General features: G+C 42.3%; 1 protein-coding gene across 2 annotated transcripts in view; it reads left to right on the plus strand.

Moving 5' to 3' along the window:
• Positions 1-200: 200 nt before the first annotated feature.
• LOC144944311 (isotocin receptor-like) overlaps positions 201-15,094 on the plus strand; it is a 35,558-nt gene continuing 20,664 nt past the window's right edge. The window contains exons 1-2 of one of the 2 annotated variants that reach the window (XM_078872372.1): positions 201-225; positions 397-528. The gene's annotated coding sequence lies outside the window, so the exon portion shown is untranslated. Of the gene's footprint in view, positions 226-303; positions 529-15,094 lie in introns of those variants that run through there. The other variant, XM_078872373.1, reaches the window with a different exon arrangement.

Genomic DNA, 15,094 nt, shown 5'->3' on the forward strand with positions numbered 1-15,094 from the left:
GTGCCACCCGAAGCTCCACGATTATATTTAGTTGCAAAGTTGCGTGAGTGCGCGCGGCGAGCGAGGCGTGAGTGGTTGAAATCAGCAGTTGTCGGAGTTGGTTGATGAGTGAGCGAGAGGGAAGGAACGTTGACAATGAGCCGCAACACGAAGTTGCGAGCGCAATCTTCAGACGCGAGGTTGATGGCGAGGGGTGGCATGTGGGGGGGTGGGTGACCGAGCGAGGTAGGTGTGACGTTTGAGAGGAGAGATGGATGAAGAGTGGTGGTGGGTGGTGCGGGAGTGGTGGGTGGTGCGGGAGAGATGAAAACGGAGTAGTGGTGGTGGTGGGGGGAGGAGGAGGAGGGAGAGACAACGCCAGCCTATAACATACACAGCACGGCTCCCTCTCTGCAGGTCTGCTGCGTGTGGTTGCTGGCGTGTGCGTGTGGACGCATGTGCTCTTAAAGAGGCGCAGAGTCTCCATCCTCCGTCGCATTCAGTCTGGGGACAGCGACGCTACACGCTGTCACTCAGCCTCTGGAAGTGGTGAGTGAGTGAGTGACTGCGCTGTTGAGCACAGTAGTCGGTATGGGAGTTCATTCAACACACACACACGAGAGAGAGAGAGAGAAACATTGTCACACGCACACACGAGGGTAACTTGCTGACAGTAGTTAACTTAAAGCAACAGTCTGCCAACGCTGATCGTTAGAAGCAGCTTCGGAAGAGAGCATGCATTGACTTGATCTGTTTCTTTTCGCAATGTTAATATTCATAGTTGTGGACAGAACGTTTGATTTCAATTTGTTCCGCGTGTACAACTTCGTAGACATTATATATGCCGTATATAGAGCTTAGGCAGAAAGATAGGTTCCTAACCTATATAAGGTACACACACTCAACTTTTGTGTGCCACTAACGACGAAAAACTCAACAGGTACTTAAATGTGCTTGTCTGTGATTTTGTCGTGCAGAGGCTCTGATTTGAATTTGAACTAACAGGCTATACTTGACTTGATACGTTTGCTGTAGATATCATTCTCATCGTCTATAGAGCACACCCACAAGGAAACGTTCAACTTTAACGGTAAAACTATGCACGCATATCCGTGGCCGCATATCGATGCAAATTCGTTACGCGACGCTTTGTCTATGTATATACGTGCATGTATGCTGCATTGGATCGAAAAAAATATAAGTGATATTCAACAGGAGGTATTTATGTATGGAAAATAACTGGTGAACTCCGGATAGACAGAGGGATATCAGCCGTCAGATGCGAGGCTAAAGCTCCTGATAATATAAGTTTCGTGTATGCCTGTAAAACAACTATACAATTATTTTAATAAAAACGTCGTACTCAGATTGTAAATGTTGTGAATTTGCTCTCTAACACACCGGTGTGCTGTACTAGTGACGGTTTGCCACGTTCTGTTTACGTGACCAACCTTACTAGTTGGATGTGTCGGGTGGCGGCGGGTTTAATGACAGATTCATATTTTTACGCGATCTAATTCAAAACACCACTATTATGACTGTTTAATATTGTCGTCCAAACACTATATTTGTTATGTTATGTACATATACGCGTGTTTTTTACATGGGCAACCTGCACACGTGATGCATATTTTGTATGCCAATGTTTTAAAATCGACCTCCGCAAGATATATTTCGCCGAATGGCTCACAGGGCTATACCTAATAAATGAACTTGAACTTGAGCATTGATGGTGTGAGTAAGTTGAACATGTAGGCTTTCGCGACCAATATCATCCTTGATAAAGGTTTGTTTTTGGGTTAGATCGCGTAAATATTAATTATTGTTATTGTTGTAGATTTGCTCTCCAACACACCGGTGTGCTGTACTAGTAACGAATTGACCACGTTCTATTTACCCGACAAACCTTACTAATTGGCTGTGTTGGGTGCTGGCCGGTTTAACGACACATTTATATTATATTTCCCTTGTACGTGACTTTACCGAAAGAACCAAGAAGATGAGTCCCTGCAGTCACGAAAGCTTTAAATCGAAAATTAGACACATTTATATGTACGCGATCTAAACCCCCAGAAAACTATATTACGTATGGTGTGAGTGTTTACTGCCGATGGCAAGATGAATGCTCGCTGCGTTGTACGCATTTTATATATATATATAAAAGTACACACTTTAATCACTCACAAAAAGGCGGAGGGGTTAATTGAGTAGAAGGCTGCGGATTACGTATGTAATTTAAACCTACGAACATTGGATTTCGTGAGCGTAGAAACCGCGAAGCGAGTGACGTGCATTGAATAATGGCGTAAGATCGCGGATTGGAAGTCGCCCTTCGTCCGAGGCGGGCACACCATTAGCTTCTCTCGCGAGATTGTTGAACGTGAGGATGCGGAACAACATGTACGACCACGGATTTAAAACAATAAATACACCGAGCAAGTTAATGGCTCTCCCTCAAAATGCTTGATGGAAATGAGCAATTTCCACACACGCAGAGGGAAAAACCGCACAAACCCATCGTGTAATCAGTATGAATTCTGTTCTCCGTGGGCATATATATTTTGTTCAATTGGAACGTGTTGACAGATGGGGGCAGTACCAGAGTACGGATACGTTGGCAGCAACAGGCGTGCTATGAACGGACTGCCGTAGCAGGCTTCAGGGGAATTGGGAGCCAGGAGAATTGTGTGGTGCACATTCAAAAAGGAGGATCTGTAATGGCCGAGTAATGTTTTACAGCATAATGCGTCGACCTACATGCATCTGGAAAAAGGAGCCTACCGTTCCACATCTGCTGGTAATGAAATTGTTTTAAAACTTGCTTGGGTGAGAAAAAGAAAGTCATACATTTCTTATTATTATTATTAGGTTTCACCGTGTTTTTTTTTATTAATTGCTACTGTTGTACGATTTACAGCCCAAGCCCTCCAGGGGAACTGATATTCAGGTGGGTTTAGACAATCTATAATTCCAGAATTGTATAGCATTGCACATGGGTTTTTTTTTAATGTGTCCAGCTTTTCCGTACCAGTGCTTCCAAGACACACGACGACACCAGAGTTTGAGATAACGAGAGGCAGTGGATGGATCGAAGGAGAGATACTTTAGGTCAAAGGTCTAATTGGACGGCTGTGATGTGAATTTGACGGGCAAAGAATAGAGGCTAGCAGCTGTTTTTGAAGTGCAGATTGAGACAGGTTCTTCAACACTCACATTGAAGAAAATTCACACCGTTCACTGCAATGTGCCCATCAGTCACCATACCATATCGCAAATCACCATTGCGCCATCGTCAAGATTCACTGCTGCTCCACACAATTGGCTGACATTTCATCATTAAGATCATCATCGGCCATGATTCATTTACTGCTTCAATAGGCCTCCATAAGCCACCGACCATCTCTCAAGATGCTGCTATGTAATATTCCACCTCGCACTTGCGAACCAGCTGATTTATTCACTCCATCTCCACCAGTGCCTCTTTTAGTTTGTTTTGTATAAAAAAAAACGCATTGCTCAAATGCTCATCAGAGCACCGCGAATGTCTCCAAAAGGAAATAGACTTGAAGACATATATCTGCTAAAAAAAGACTTACAAAAAAACGATATAAGAATGTTGTTTGCCATAAGTATGACTGAAAGTATGTTGCACAAAATGGCTCATTGAAAACGTTGGCAAAGAGTCAGGTGCTTGAGTAATTGACTCGAGATTAAGGAAGTATTTGCGACAGGCAAAGTGGAAATGGAATGGTGCTTACCATAATAGTGCATCTATCACAAAGGCTGATTTGTACATTTAAAAATCCACACCCATATATACAGTATCACTGAAGAACTACCACCATGCAACACATTGCGGACTTTGAACATTGTGCATAGCATTTGAAAAATGTTCATCACATTAGACATTTAAATATTAAGATGATGTGATGCATACATTTTGTGGAATTCTAAAGTTCTAACTTGCAGCGATAAGATCTTCTGAAGACCAACATAGTTCCAAATGACAAAAAAACTCAACGCATTCGTGACTAACATTGGCACAAAACGGAAATAATATATACCTTATAGGTAACGTTTTAGGCAATGGGCCTTCACAGCAGAGAGATAGAGAGGCCAAGAAATTGAGTGAATAGTGGAGACAGCATTATTTAACACCATGGGGCACTGATAGAATGCAATTTTAAGATGTATAGATTAACAGTCTTAAATTGGCATATGGACAGTTACCCATGAGTACATTTTTAGTTACCGACAAATGTATAATCTCCGATTGAGATCATTATTTTGGCCACTAATGAACTGGTCACGTTGACTACAGGACACATAATAATAAAAATATAATAATTTAGGTTTTTCTGGCCAGGAAAGCCTCATTGAGTGCCAGGTGTAATTGCCATGTTTCTAATCAGGAGGTTTGGCCACTTTCTCTTTGGAGTGAGCATCCGTGCCGCTCGTTGCAGAGGTTCACTGTTCGAATCCAGTGGGTTACCCTGGTTATTACTGCGGGGTACAATTACCGTAATAATACCTCACTCACGCCACCATGTGCCCAATGTCAGGGTCCAAATTTGGCCAAATTACACCGCAAATTACTCTCAACTGTGATTATACACAGTAATCATCGCCCCCCTCCCCCCTACTGGCAGGCTAATGCCCCAGATCACATGACAACGAGACTATCTTGATTTTTTTAGTTGTTTCTTGGTAAAAAAAAAAACTTAAATACTCCACACAAAGGAATCAGTAGCACTCTTGCTGTACTGAATTCTACAGGGACCTCAATAACCTGACAGTCATGAGCAGTATGCACACCATTGCAACACAATTCAGGAATCCCCCCCCCTCCCCACTTTAAAATTATGAATTACATTCGTGTACCACCACTCACTCACTACACCGTAGTGGGCAGCAGAGGGCAATGCAGCTGAATCCACTATTGTACTGTACTTGTATGCGTCCACGTCTGTGCTCTCCATCTTCATCAGCCCGCGTTGACCAGTGCAGTGAAGTATGGTCAAATTAGCACTACAACCCACGCGGAGTCGATAGAGCCCTCATTAATCAATGGAATGACAAAGAAGGGCTGTACACGTACCTGTTCCGCAACAACCAAACACATTAGTGATGCATCTTCTTGGTTCTTTCTGTAAAGTCATGTAGAAGGGAAATAATAAAATAAAAAAAATTAAACATAATAGAATAAAACATAATTGTTTTATTATGTTGAATATTTATTATTTTATTATTTCACATAATTATTTTATAATGTTTTATTTTTATTATTTTGTTATTTCTCTGCTACGTGACTTTACCGAAAGAACCAAGAAGATGAATCCCTGAAGTCACGAAAGCTTTAAATCGAAACATTAGTGATGCTGAACGATGAATGCGATAGCACACAAATATCTCTCTTCACAATATAAACAGCCTCCATTTTGAAATATTCAACTGGGTGGAGGGGCGACCCACCTCTGACGTACAAAGCTTGGGACACATTGCAAGAAGAACGTCCCACAATAACGAAAGAGTTAGAACGACATTGCCTCGAGTGGAATACTGCATTGTGATGCAATTGAAGAAGAAAAACAACGGACTTTGAATGTCCTGGGGAAGACTTAGAGGTTTTCAAGGAGAACTGCTTTCAAACGACGTCGATCCTGGGAATACCTGGACAGGTGGCAACCCTTGCCGCCTCGCAGTCTGAAATGGGAAAGTTCAAGTTCTGGTTAGGTATTCACTCAGTCCGTCATACCTTCGTTGTTGATAAAAAAAATTGTAGCACTGGTTGATACAAAATTGTTATACCACTGAGTAGGGAAATCAAGAGTGGTTGTTTTATAGAAGAACTAGCAGAAGTACCCGGCGTTGCCCGGGTGAAAAATATATTTCTTAATAACCTTACATATATACACAGATGGGCTGCTGCCCCCCCCCCCCAGCCACGATCTCCTGGGCCGCTGTCCAGTAATATGTACGGCCTATAGTGTGGTGGGGTGTCGAGGCCTAGTACCGTGCAGAGCCTCCGGCCTCGCCTAAATTGCCCAACCGGCTGAGGCTGGGTACTGGGGCCGTTACCCCCCCCCCCCGCGCTACAATAATACTGTCTAATCGCTATAATTTTATTATCTACCGACCCTATAATAGTAATTGCACACATTGGGGTGGGGGGGGGGGAGTGAAGAGAACGTGAAACTTTGATGAATTTACCTCAGAGTCGCGTGTTAATGCGTGCGCAAATTTTTAACAGGAATTAAAAATGGCGTCCACCCCGCAGCGAATGCGTCGCTAGCCGTTGCCAGGGGCAACCGCCGTGGAAAACCAAACGGACCAATCGTGTCTCACAAATCCCTCACATTTCGTCCAATGAAACTGCGCATGGTCCGGCGACACACAGACACACACACAGACAGACAGACAGATTTGCGATTTTATATATATAGATAAACTTGCACCCTCCCCCCGGGAGCATGTATCCATAATAGAGGTTTCTTTTGGGGTTAGCTCGTGTAAATATAAGTGTATCGTTAAACCTGCCACCACCCGACGCAGCCAATTAGTAAGGTTTGTCACGTAAACAGAACGTGCCAATCAGTGACGAGTTCATCTCTCCGGCAGGGGCGGTTTCTTCATTAGGGCGATTGGGCGACACACCACCAATGTCATTCAACCACAGAGTCACGCTAGCCGTCACTGTGCCTCTGGATATAGTCCAATCAGCGTCATGTCACGTTCTGTGGAGTACCGCCTCTTTTTGGGCGATTTCACTCCGGCTGAGATTCGCCCAGAGTGTTCCCATAGACTTACATTCAAAGATGTTTTTTTTCGAACGGGGGGCGCTGCAATGCATTCTCTATGGCTTCCGGGAGGGCTCGCACTAACGTGCTTACGTCATCATACGTAAGCACATTTCAGTCAACAATTTTATTTGTCGCCACCTAGTGGAATCTTTAATAAAAGAAACTTGAGTGGATTGTATTAATAGTGAGTATAGAAACAAACAAGATGTATTGTAAGAGTCACTTTATTTTTCATTAATATTAAAGAAGTGAAGTTGCCTTTACATGCTTAAGCTGTTAATTTATCCTTTGCATGGGTGGACCTTATCCTTATAAATCATCCAGACATTTGCCCCCCCTGAAAGATTTTGCAGGAGCCGTCACTGCTCTCCGGCATGTTGGAGCGTAAACCCACAACATTCACAATTAGAGTACCGCGACGTTTCGCCGGTAATTACAACCAGCATCGTCAGGCGACAGCCAGAATTGTTCTGGCTGTGTCGGGTGGTGGTGGGATTAACGACACAATGGCATTTACGCGATCTAACACAAAAAATCCTCGATTAGGAATTGACTGCTACCTGAAACAATGGTAAATATTTGAAACATTTTAAGAGAAATACTGTACAGCAGATATGAAATATGCGAATAAACATGTGCACAATTGTTTTACGTATACTTTCACAACCGGCATTATTCGTGATGCTATTCTTTCGTGTTAGATCGTGTAGGTATAATATAAATTCCCGGTAACTCATCCGACAAGCAAGCGAAATGTTGACGACGCTAATACGACGTTTCGCTGGGGATTACATCGAGCATCATCGGTCATTCACAAAAAAGCTCAGCTCTCTCTCGCGGAAGCTCTGACGCATGTGCGTGTGTATGTATGTTGAACTTCTTTCACGCCATTCGTAGCCAACCGTGATAATAGCAGTTGCGGGGGGAGGACAAAAAACTAAATACAAAAAAGTAGTTGTAACTAAATTAGTTTTTTATTTAGTATAGTGGTGGAGTGTATAGTAGTGTAGTGTGTTGTAGTGTAGTACTGTAGTGTATAGTGTAGTGTATAGTGTACTGTGTGGTAGTGTAGTGTATCGTAGTGTAGTGTATAGTAGTGTTGTAGTGTAGTACTGTAGTGTATAGTGTACTGTGTCGTAGTGTAGTGTATAGTAGTGTAGTGTATAGTAGTGTAGTGTGTAGGTATAGTAGTTTGTATGTAGAACTTCTTTCGCACCATACATAGCAAACCGTGCTATTCGGAGGTGCGGGAGAAAGATAACGAACTCCAGATCTAACTAAAAATAAACGAATTATGCATCAATGCGATGCAAATTATTGAACAAAAATTGTAAGGTACATGATAGACATTTAAACAGTACGTTATGAAATCTAAATTAATTTAATAACATTACAGGGGTTCGCTTGTGTTGTTTAATTTTGTACAATCCTCTCTCTGAAGGCATGCAACATTATCTTTGCGTGATTTCATGGGCAGCAATGATAAAAAAAAACTATCCCATAATTGATTGACTGCAAGAAATGTATTTTTAAATTCATCATAACATGGGCATTATTGAAATTGTGGCCAATTCCTTGATGCTGCGCTGTATTAATGCCACTTAAATAAAGACAAAACAAGGACATTTTAAATACAAAATGTACACTAAACCAAGCCTCCTACAAAAAATAATAATCAACAATTCGAATGTATAGTAATGTGGAATTATATTCAAATTTTCTAAAATACAATTTGACTTTGATTCGTTAAAGGCAATGAATGTGTACAATATGATAAGCGATCTGAAACGCCTTTTTCAAACGCACGTCATTGCAACAAAATCAAATGATCGATAATGGTCGTGCATCGTTTAAAGAATGCATTAAAGTGGGATAATTTATATCTTCATTTTAATGCAATGATTTTACATTTTCATAGCCAATTGAGAGGGTTTATTGTCATTGATGGTGTGCCTTCGCGGATAATCGAGGCCGCAAGTTTTTGCCACGAAGATGAAAGTCCAAACGGAGGCACTCGCAATGGTCGAGAGAATTCGTTTTCTGAAGCTCTTACCGCCAGCCTTAATTGGATTTTTTGTTGTTGTTGTTAAACGGAACGTTTTATATATTTGAGTGTCCAAAGACATCACAGTTAGGGTCATGCGAGTCGTTTTGCTCGCTCAGAGTAAACAGTTAAAGGCGAAGATTTTAATTTAAACGACGCCGTGCCTTAAAATAAAGATGCTGCATTAAACACAAAAGAGCTGCTTCATATTTATTCTGATGTTTTCTTCATTACAGCGTGCCTACATTTTAATTATGCATCCATAAGTTTGCAGCATATCCATAAATACAAAACAGTATACATTACACGTGACAATAATTTAAAGCCCTTTTGGCAATCCGCTGCTAAATTAAAGGATCCGTCTGCTGTGTCGCTCACGGGGGAATGTTTGACCATACTTCACCGTGGCAGTATGGGTTGGGGAAGGGATGTGAGTGACATTGATAATTGTTTTTTTACCCTTCTATCTGGCAACAAAACTGACACCTTTTTTACAAGGAGTCATGTTTGCATAGACCACAATACCTGCAGTCATAATGCAAAAAAAACATAACTCTGATGATGTATGCACTGTCCTTGAAGTTGATTGGTCCACACCCGAGACAGCTTTCCTTAGAGCCTAGTCTCACATTGGTTGGACCAGATGACGCCAAAAGGCGCACAACTCAAAGAGAATGTACCATCAGAGTATGAGAGCTCGGGGGTAAGCATTTACACCATTGGAACCTCATTTGCCAGTAAAAAATATGATAATTGTTTTTTAACCTTCTATCTGGGTAAAAAAAACAATTACCATATTGAACTCAGGTTACCCGTGCTCACGGCGCAGTTTGCCCATCAGGATGCCACCGTCACAGTCTGGAATTGATTTACCAAATGCTAATTCAATAAAAGAACTGTGGTTTATAAATACATTTAAATTAAACGAATTATTTGGTTATGCTGCATTGGCAGCGGTGCACAAAGCACGATTAACAAAACACGCAACAAATTCGCCAATAACACCGACTTACAAGGATAGATACACACACGCTGTTGACTGTAATCGGAAACATTTCTGGCTTTGCCCCTTCTTCACAGCTCAAATGTAGCCGACATAGCTGTTAACCACGTATTAAAATGGGAGTTATTTAATAAAAGCCTTTGAGTTAACTGGGCGACAGCTTTAGGTTCAGAACCAATCCCATAGGCTTGGCAGTAAGGGGTGTCGGGCAAAGGCAAGTTGAACAAAGGGGGGTTCTTAAAAAGAACAGAGGACCCTTAGGCTATAAAGATGGTATTTTGGCTCAGCAGAGATTCCTCTGCTCAACAGAGAGTCCTGAAGCTGACCCAAGTCCCCGAACGTACGATGAGAAGTACGTATATTATTGTGGAGGGAAAGACCCTCCGGCTATAACTATTGATTCTGGGCAAAGATCAGGTCTTTGTATTGAGCAGACATGCTGTTTATGTTGAGCTACGTATGGCAGAGTGCCTTCACCGCTGCTGTTGTCAAGTCAGAATCACAATCTTTATTTATCCTCGATACAAATCCGATGAGCTACGAAGCTCTTTTCAACAGATGTCCAGTAGGGGGCACGGGGTCAGAACGTTACACCAACGAACAGTTACAAAAAAAACCCGCAGGCGTGCAAAGTATAGGAAAGGTAAGCAAATGCACTAAAAATAAATAGGTACAATAGATAAAGGAGAACAGGTCTCCTCGTCACTGTGAGGCAAAAAGTTCATGCGGCGCTGTGGGAGGAGGGAAGACGTTTAATTTACAAATTACTTGGCAAATGAGAAGAGTTATTATGGTGATGACCTTCTTTGAATTGGTATTGCATCAATCAAGAAGTTCGTAATGAACTGGAACACTATTAAATATTAAAATGGTATACGGTATGGAGTGTGCGATATTTCACATGTACCTTGTGGTTTGTTACCAAAAGGTAGATTAAAAAAAAACATTATTAGGATCGTTACGCTGCGTAGATAACACGGGATATATGGATCTGCCAAAACATCGCGTTGTTCACGTGGTACCAAAGCAAGTCAGTCACACAGAGATGATATTTGTTATATTTTTACCCTTAAACATTGTTCTAATCATCCGGCAAAATAAACACAACGATTTCACGGATAACTTGAAAAATAAGGCAATATTTCTGAGCACTTATCTCGTGCTAAAGAAAACATGGACTGCCCTTTAGATGCAGACCAAAGTCACTCTTCAAATATATTTAACTCGGGTAAAGGTAAAGCTAAAGGTGCGACCTTTGTTCTTGTGTTCTCGCACCACTGCCGAGGGAAGGGCCTCCACTAAAGGGGGCTCCAGAGAGCTCTTCCACAGCAGGGTGTTTTTGGCCTACTCTTTTTTTTTGCTGGCCAGATGTTTCAGAAGTGGTGGGAGTAGCGTAATTTTACCCGCCGATCTACTGTGGTCTACCCAATTTTACTGCTGGGTGGACAGAGGTGGTTGGGGTTGGGGGTGAATTGAAGAAATGTGCCCATTGTTGAAGCTGCCATGCCGGGAGATTGAACCGGCGACCTCTGGTTTGCTAGCGCAGTGTGCTAACCATTGCGTTATTAACTCAATAAATAGATCCTGAAACAACATGGTTTATTTTTTATTCCACAGTTCAGTGGAAAAGCTGTGAACGCTCAGTGTGTCTCACTCCATAGGGAGACAGCAGGTATAAATAAAGGTTCAACCTTTGCCAAAACCCACCACTGGTAATGTCCACATAACAATCGCCTGGGAATCCAATTTCCAAGATACGCATTTTTTCTTCTAAAGGGAGAAATATGGCTATTTTTGCACCTTCCAGACATCAAAAATGTAATTTACACATTTTAGCGATGAATGGTTATTTTTCTTGCTCCGGTATATGAGCATCCGTGCGTGGTAATGCACATGTAACTTTATTCCACTGTAGCATTATTTCAGCGGTGCATGGATAACGGCAAATCATACTGATGAAAGCTACAGGAAGCGTATTAAAATGTACCATCGCTGTTGTAGCAATCACAGACTTGTTGTCTCTGAAAACCTTGCCCACGGCCAATAATCGACGATGAGCATGCGCTTACTTGTGCGGTCGAGGAATCTGTTTATAAATAGGGCTGATTATGGTTTTTTTCCGCTCACAACAACCTGAGGAGAGCTGCAGATACACCTACGACACCGTTTAATGTCGATTGTTGTCTGATTGTTGTTCTTGTTGTTGTCTGATTTAAATTGAAATGCCACAAGTGTGGTTCAGCCCCCCCCCCAGCCGAGTGAAATAATTATTTTCGTTTGAATTCTCAAGTATTACAATTCTTGTTCTTGTTGTCAGCCTGAAAATTCGTAGTGCAGGGCGCTGGCGGTGACATGTTAATTTCCTCGCCTGCTACAAAGGAGGTCTGTGGGTTCGATCCCAACCCTGACGCCTGTATATTTTGGGTTTGCGGTGTCTCTCTCCCGGTGGTTGCGTGAATGTTTCGCCAGGTCCTCCAGTTTTTCCCTCCCACATTTAGAATCAAAATCGCGCGTTTAGACTATTTGGCTGCTATAAATGTCCACATGATAAGCCACTTCGTTGGGCTATCATTTGCGGCCAGGTGTCTTCTGAAAAAGATCTCTGTAGCTCAGGGGTCCTTACCGAAATAAATGTTTGCTTTCTTCCATTTCTTCCTTTACCCACTTGCTCCTGTACAGCGGTGACCTCTGAACTCTTTGATGTCATCTCTCTGCCGCCATCGTTTACGTTCATCTTCCTCTGCTCTCTCCCTCCCCCACCCCTCCTCTTGTTCTACAAAGACCACAAGGAGGACTACTTTAACAAATGACTTCAGAATTTTCTCACAATTGCAAGTCAATTGCACTCCTGGTGTCATGAATTGAGGCCAACACATTTCCATTCTGGACTCTCACAATGAGCAGAGGTCTTTTTTTTGTTATTCCACATGAGCGTCCTGCAAAGAGTGTCCGTCACCCGTCGATCAAACCAACATTTGTAATATTCAGAGCTAGCCGAATAAGCTAAATTAAGTGAAATTACAAATGTATTAATAAAATAAATAATAATTATTCTATAATTTGTGAATGGGCTGAAACCGTGATGTCGCTAAGTTCAGTACTCTGACATTGAATTATTCATCAGAGCCATCTGACCGCCTCTAGTGTTGCTGTTATTTATATATATAGAAAGACATTTTTCGAACAGTGATAAAAAATGTGATTTAAAAGGCAAAAAAACTCAATTGAACGAAGCGATTTTGCTGTTGCAGAGCTGTTATCATTGGGCACTTCAAGGCATCTGTCAGATGTCCTATATATTTTTTAGTGTTCGATAAAATCAATGTGGGTGGTTGGACAAAGAACGTGCCCTTTATTTGCATTCGAATGTTTTTAGAGACACAGCCAGACATCAAAAATCAGGCCATGGAGGGCACACACACGCACGCACACACGCACACACACGCGCACACACGCGCACACACGCGCACACACGCGCACACACATAGCGTGCCTACATATTTCATCTTCCAGGGGCCAAACATCGACATCCCGCAAATGTAATTTGCATCATCACTAGAATGACGGCAAGTTTTGCATTGTGAATGATTTGCTTTACAAAAAATCCGCTCCTGGATGAGCATGTGCATCATTTGTCGTTCTAAACGTTCCTGACTCTGTCGGAGCTCAACGGATTCAAACATTATTGACAAGCTTAGCTTGGCTTGTCAATTCGCTTTGAACATTAGCGACGGAAAAACTAAAGCGAACGATGCCATACCTCCCATCGTCTCTTTCCCCCCAAATTATCAAAACCTTGCTTTATTAAAAAAATATATGGATTAACATTGATCGATTATACCTTTGCAGAAGAGTAGGCCAAATACCCTCTAGAGGAGCTCTCTATAACTCCTTCTGCCAACAGTGGCATGAGCCAGTTTTGCCTTTAACTCATGCTGTTTGTTGCTGGCTGCATGGCATTTTGGGCCGATGAGCTTGCATGAAATGTAAGTATGTTGAACTTATTTGGCACTGTACATAGTCAATTGTGTTCATCGGAGGTGGGGGGAGGGGGGGGAAGGACAGCAAACTAAACACAAAAAAACACTCCCAAAGAAATTCGTTTTCAATGTCGATGATTTAAAAGTGAATAGCTCCAGCGACTTACTAATGTCGGAAGGAAGAGCGTTCCAGACGGCCGAAGAAGCGCATCTGAAAGCGCGCGATGCGGTGACCGTCTCTGAATTTCGATTGAAAGCTTTCGTGACTGCAGGGATTCATCTTCTTGGTTCTTTCGGTAAAGTCACGTAGAAGGGAAGTAATAAAATAATAAAAATAAAACATAATAAAATAATTCTCACGACGTTTCGGCCACAACGCAAGCAGCCGTCCTCAGGTGAAGAATGAAACACCACCAAGCTTGGAGCGTATATTTAAGCTGGGTTGGAGGGGGGGAGGTGGGAAGAAGAGCGCCTTGACAAAATAAATTGCATATCAAGAGGAATTTAGCATATGGAAAATGCGTAGGAGGTGAGCGGGGGGGTTTCAAATTAATATTATGCCTTAAATATACGCTCCAAGCTTGGTGGTGTTTCATTCTTCACCTGAGGACGGCTGCTTGCGTTGTGGCCGAAACGTCGTGAGAATTATTTATTATGTTTTGTTTTTATTATTTTATTACTTCCCTTCTACGTGACTTTACCGAAAGAACCAAGAAGATGACTGTCTCTGTTCGATGGCGAGCCAAAAGCCGCTGCCGCTGCTGCTGCAGGGATGACCAGAGTTCGCGTGATGGTGTGTGCTTGGCAACCGTGATTTAAAATAAAAAGCTCATCGTGAATGACATTCCCCCGGGGATGAGACTGCTCTTTGGGTAATGAGACAGGAAGATCATGGTGGAGGAAGCTGCTGCTGCTGCTGCCGAGCGAATAGACCTCACGAACGAAACCACCGTTCATTATCACCAACATAGTTTAAGCCATAAAGCACGCATGCAGATGTCAGAATGAATACGATGAAACACCAGTTTTGTGGATAAGCCATTACAATTCACTTTATTAATCTGCTACTGTCTAATTTCAAAATTGCTCTGAACATATGGCCAACTTAGAATGCAGGCCACCTGTGCCACAACTGTCACCCATCAGAATGTTTAAGCGCGTTGTGGCCATCGGCAGCCGTTCGCCTCCGTCTGTTTGACTGGTAACCGAGCAGTGATTGACTGAGCTTGCTTGGATCATTATCCTACCCTGTGTGGTGATTGTAATGAAATAAGTCGGCGTCGAAACC

Source organism: Lampetra fluviatilis, chromosome 34 (genome assembly GCF_964198595.1).
Source record: "Lampetra fluviatilis chromosome 34, kcLamFluv1.1, whole genome shotgun sequence".
In the NCBI taxonomy this organism is placed as follows: Eukaryota; Metazoa; Chordata; class Hyperoartia; order Petromyzontiformes; family Petromyzontidae; genus Lampetra; species Lampetra fluviatilis.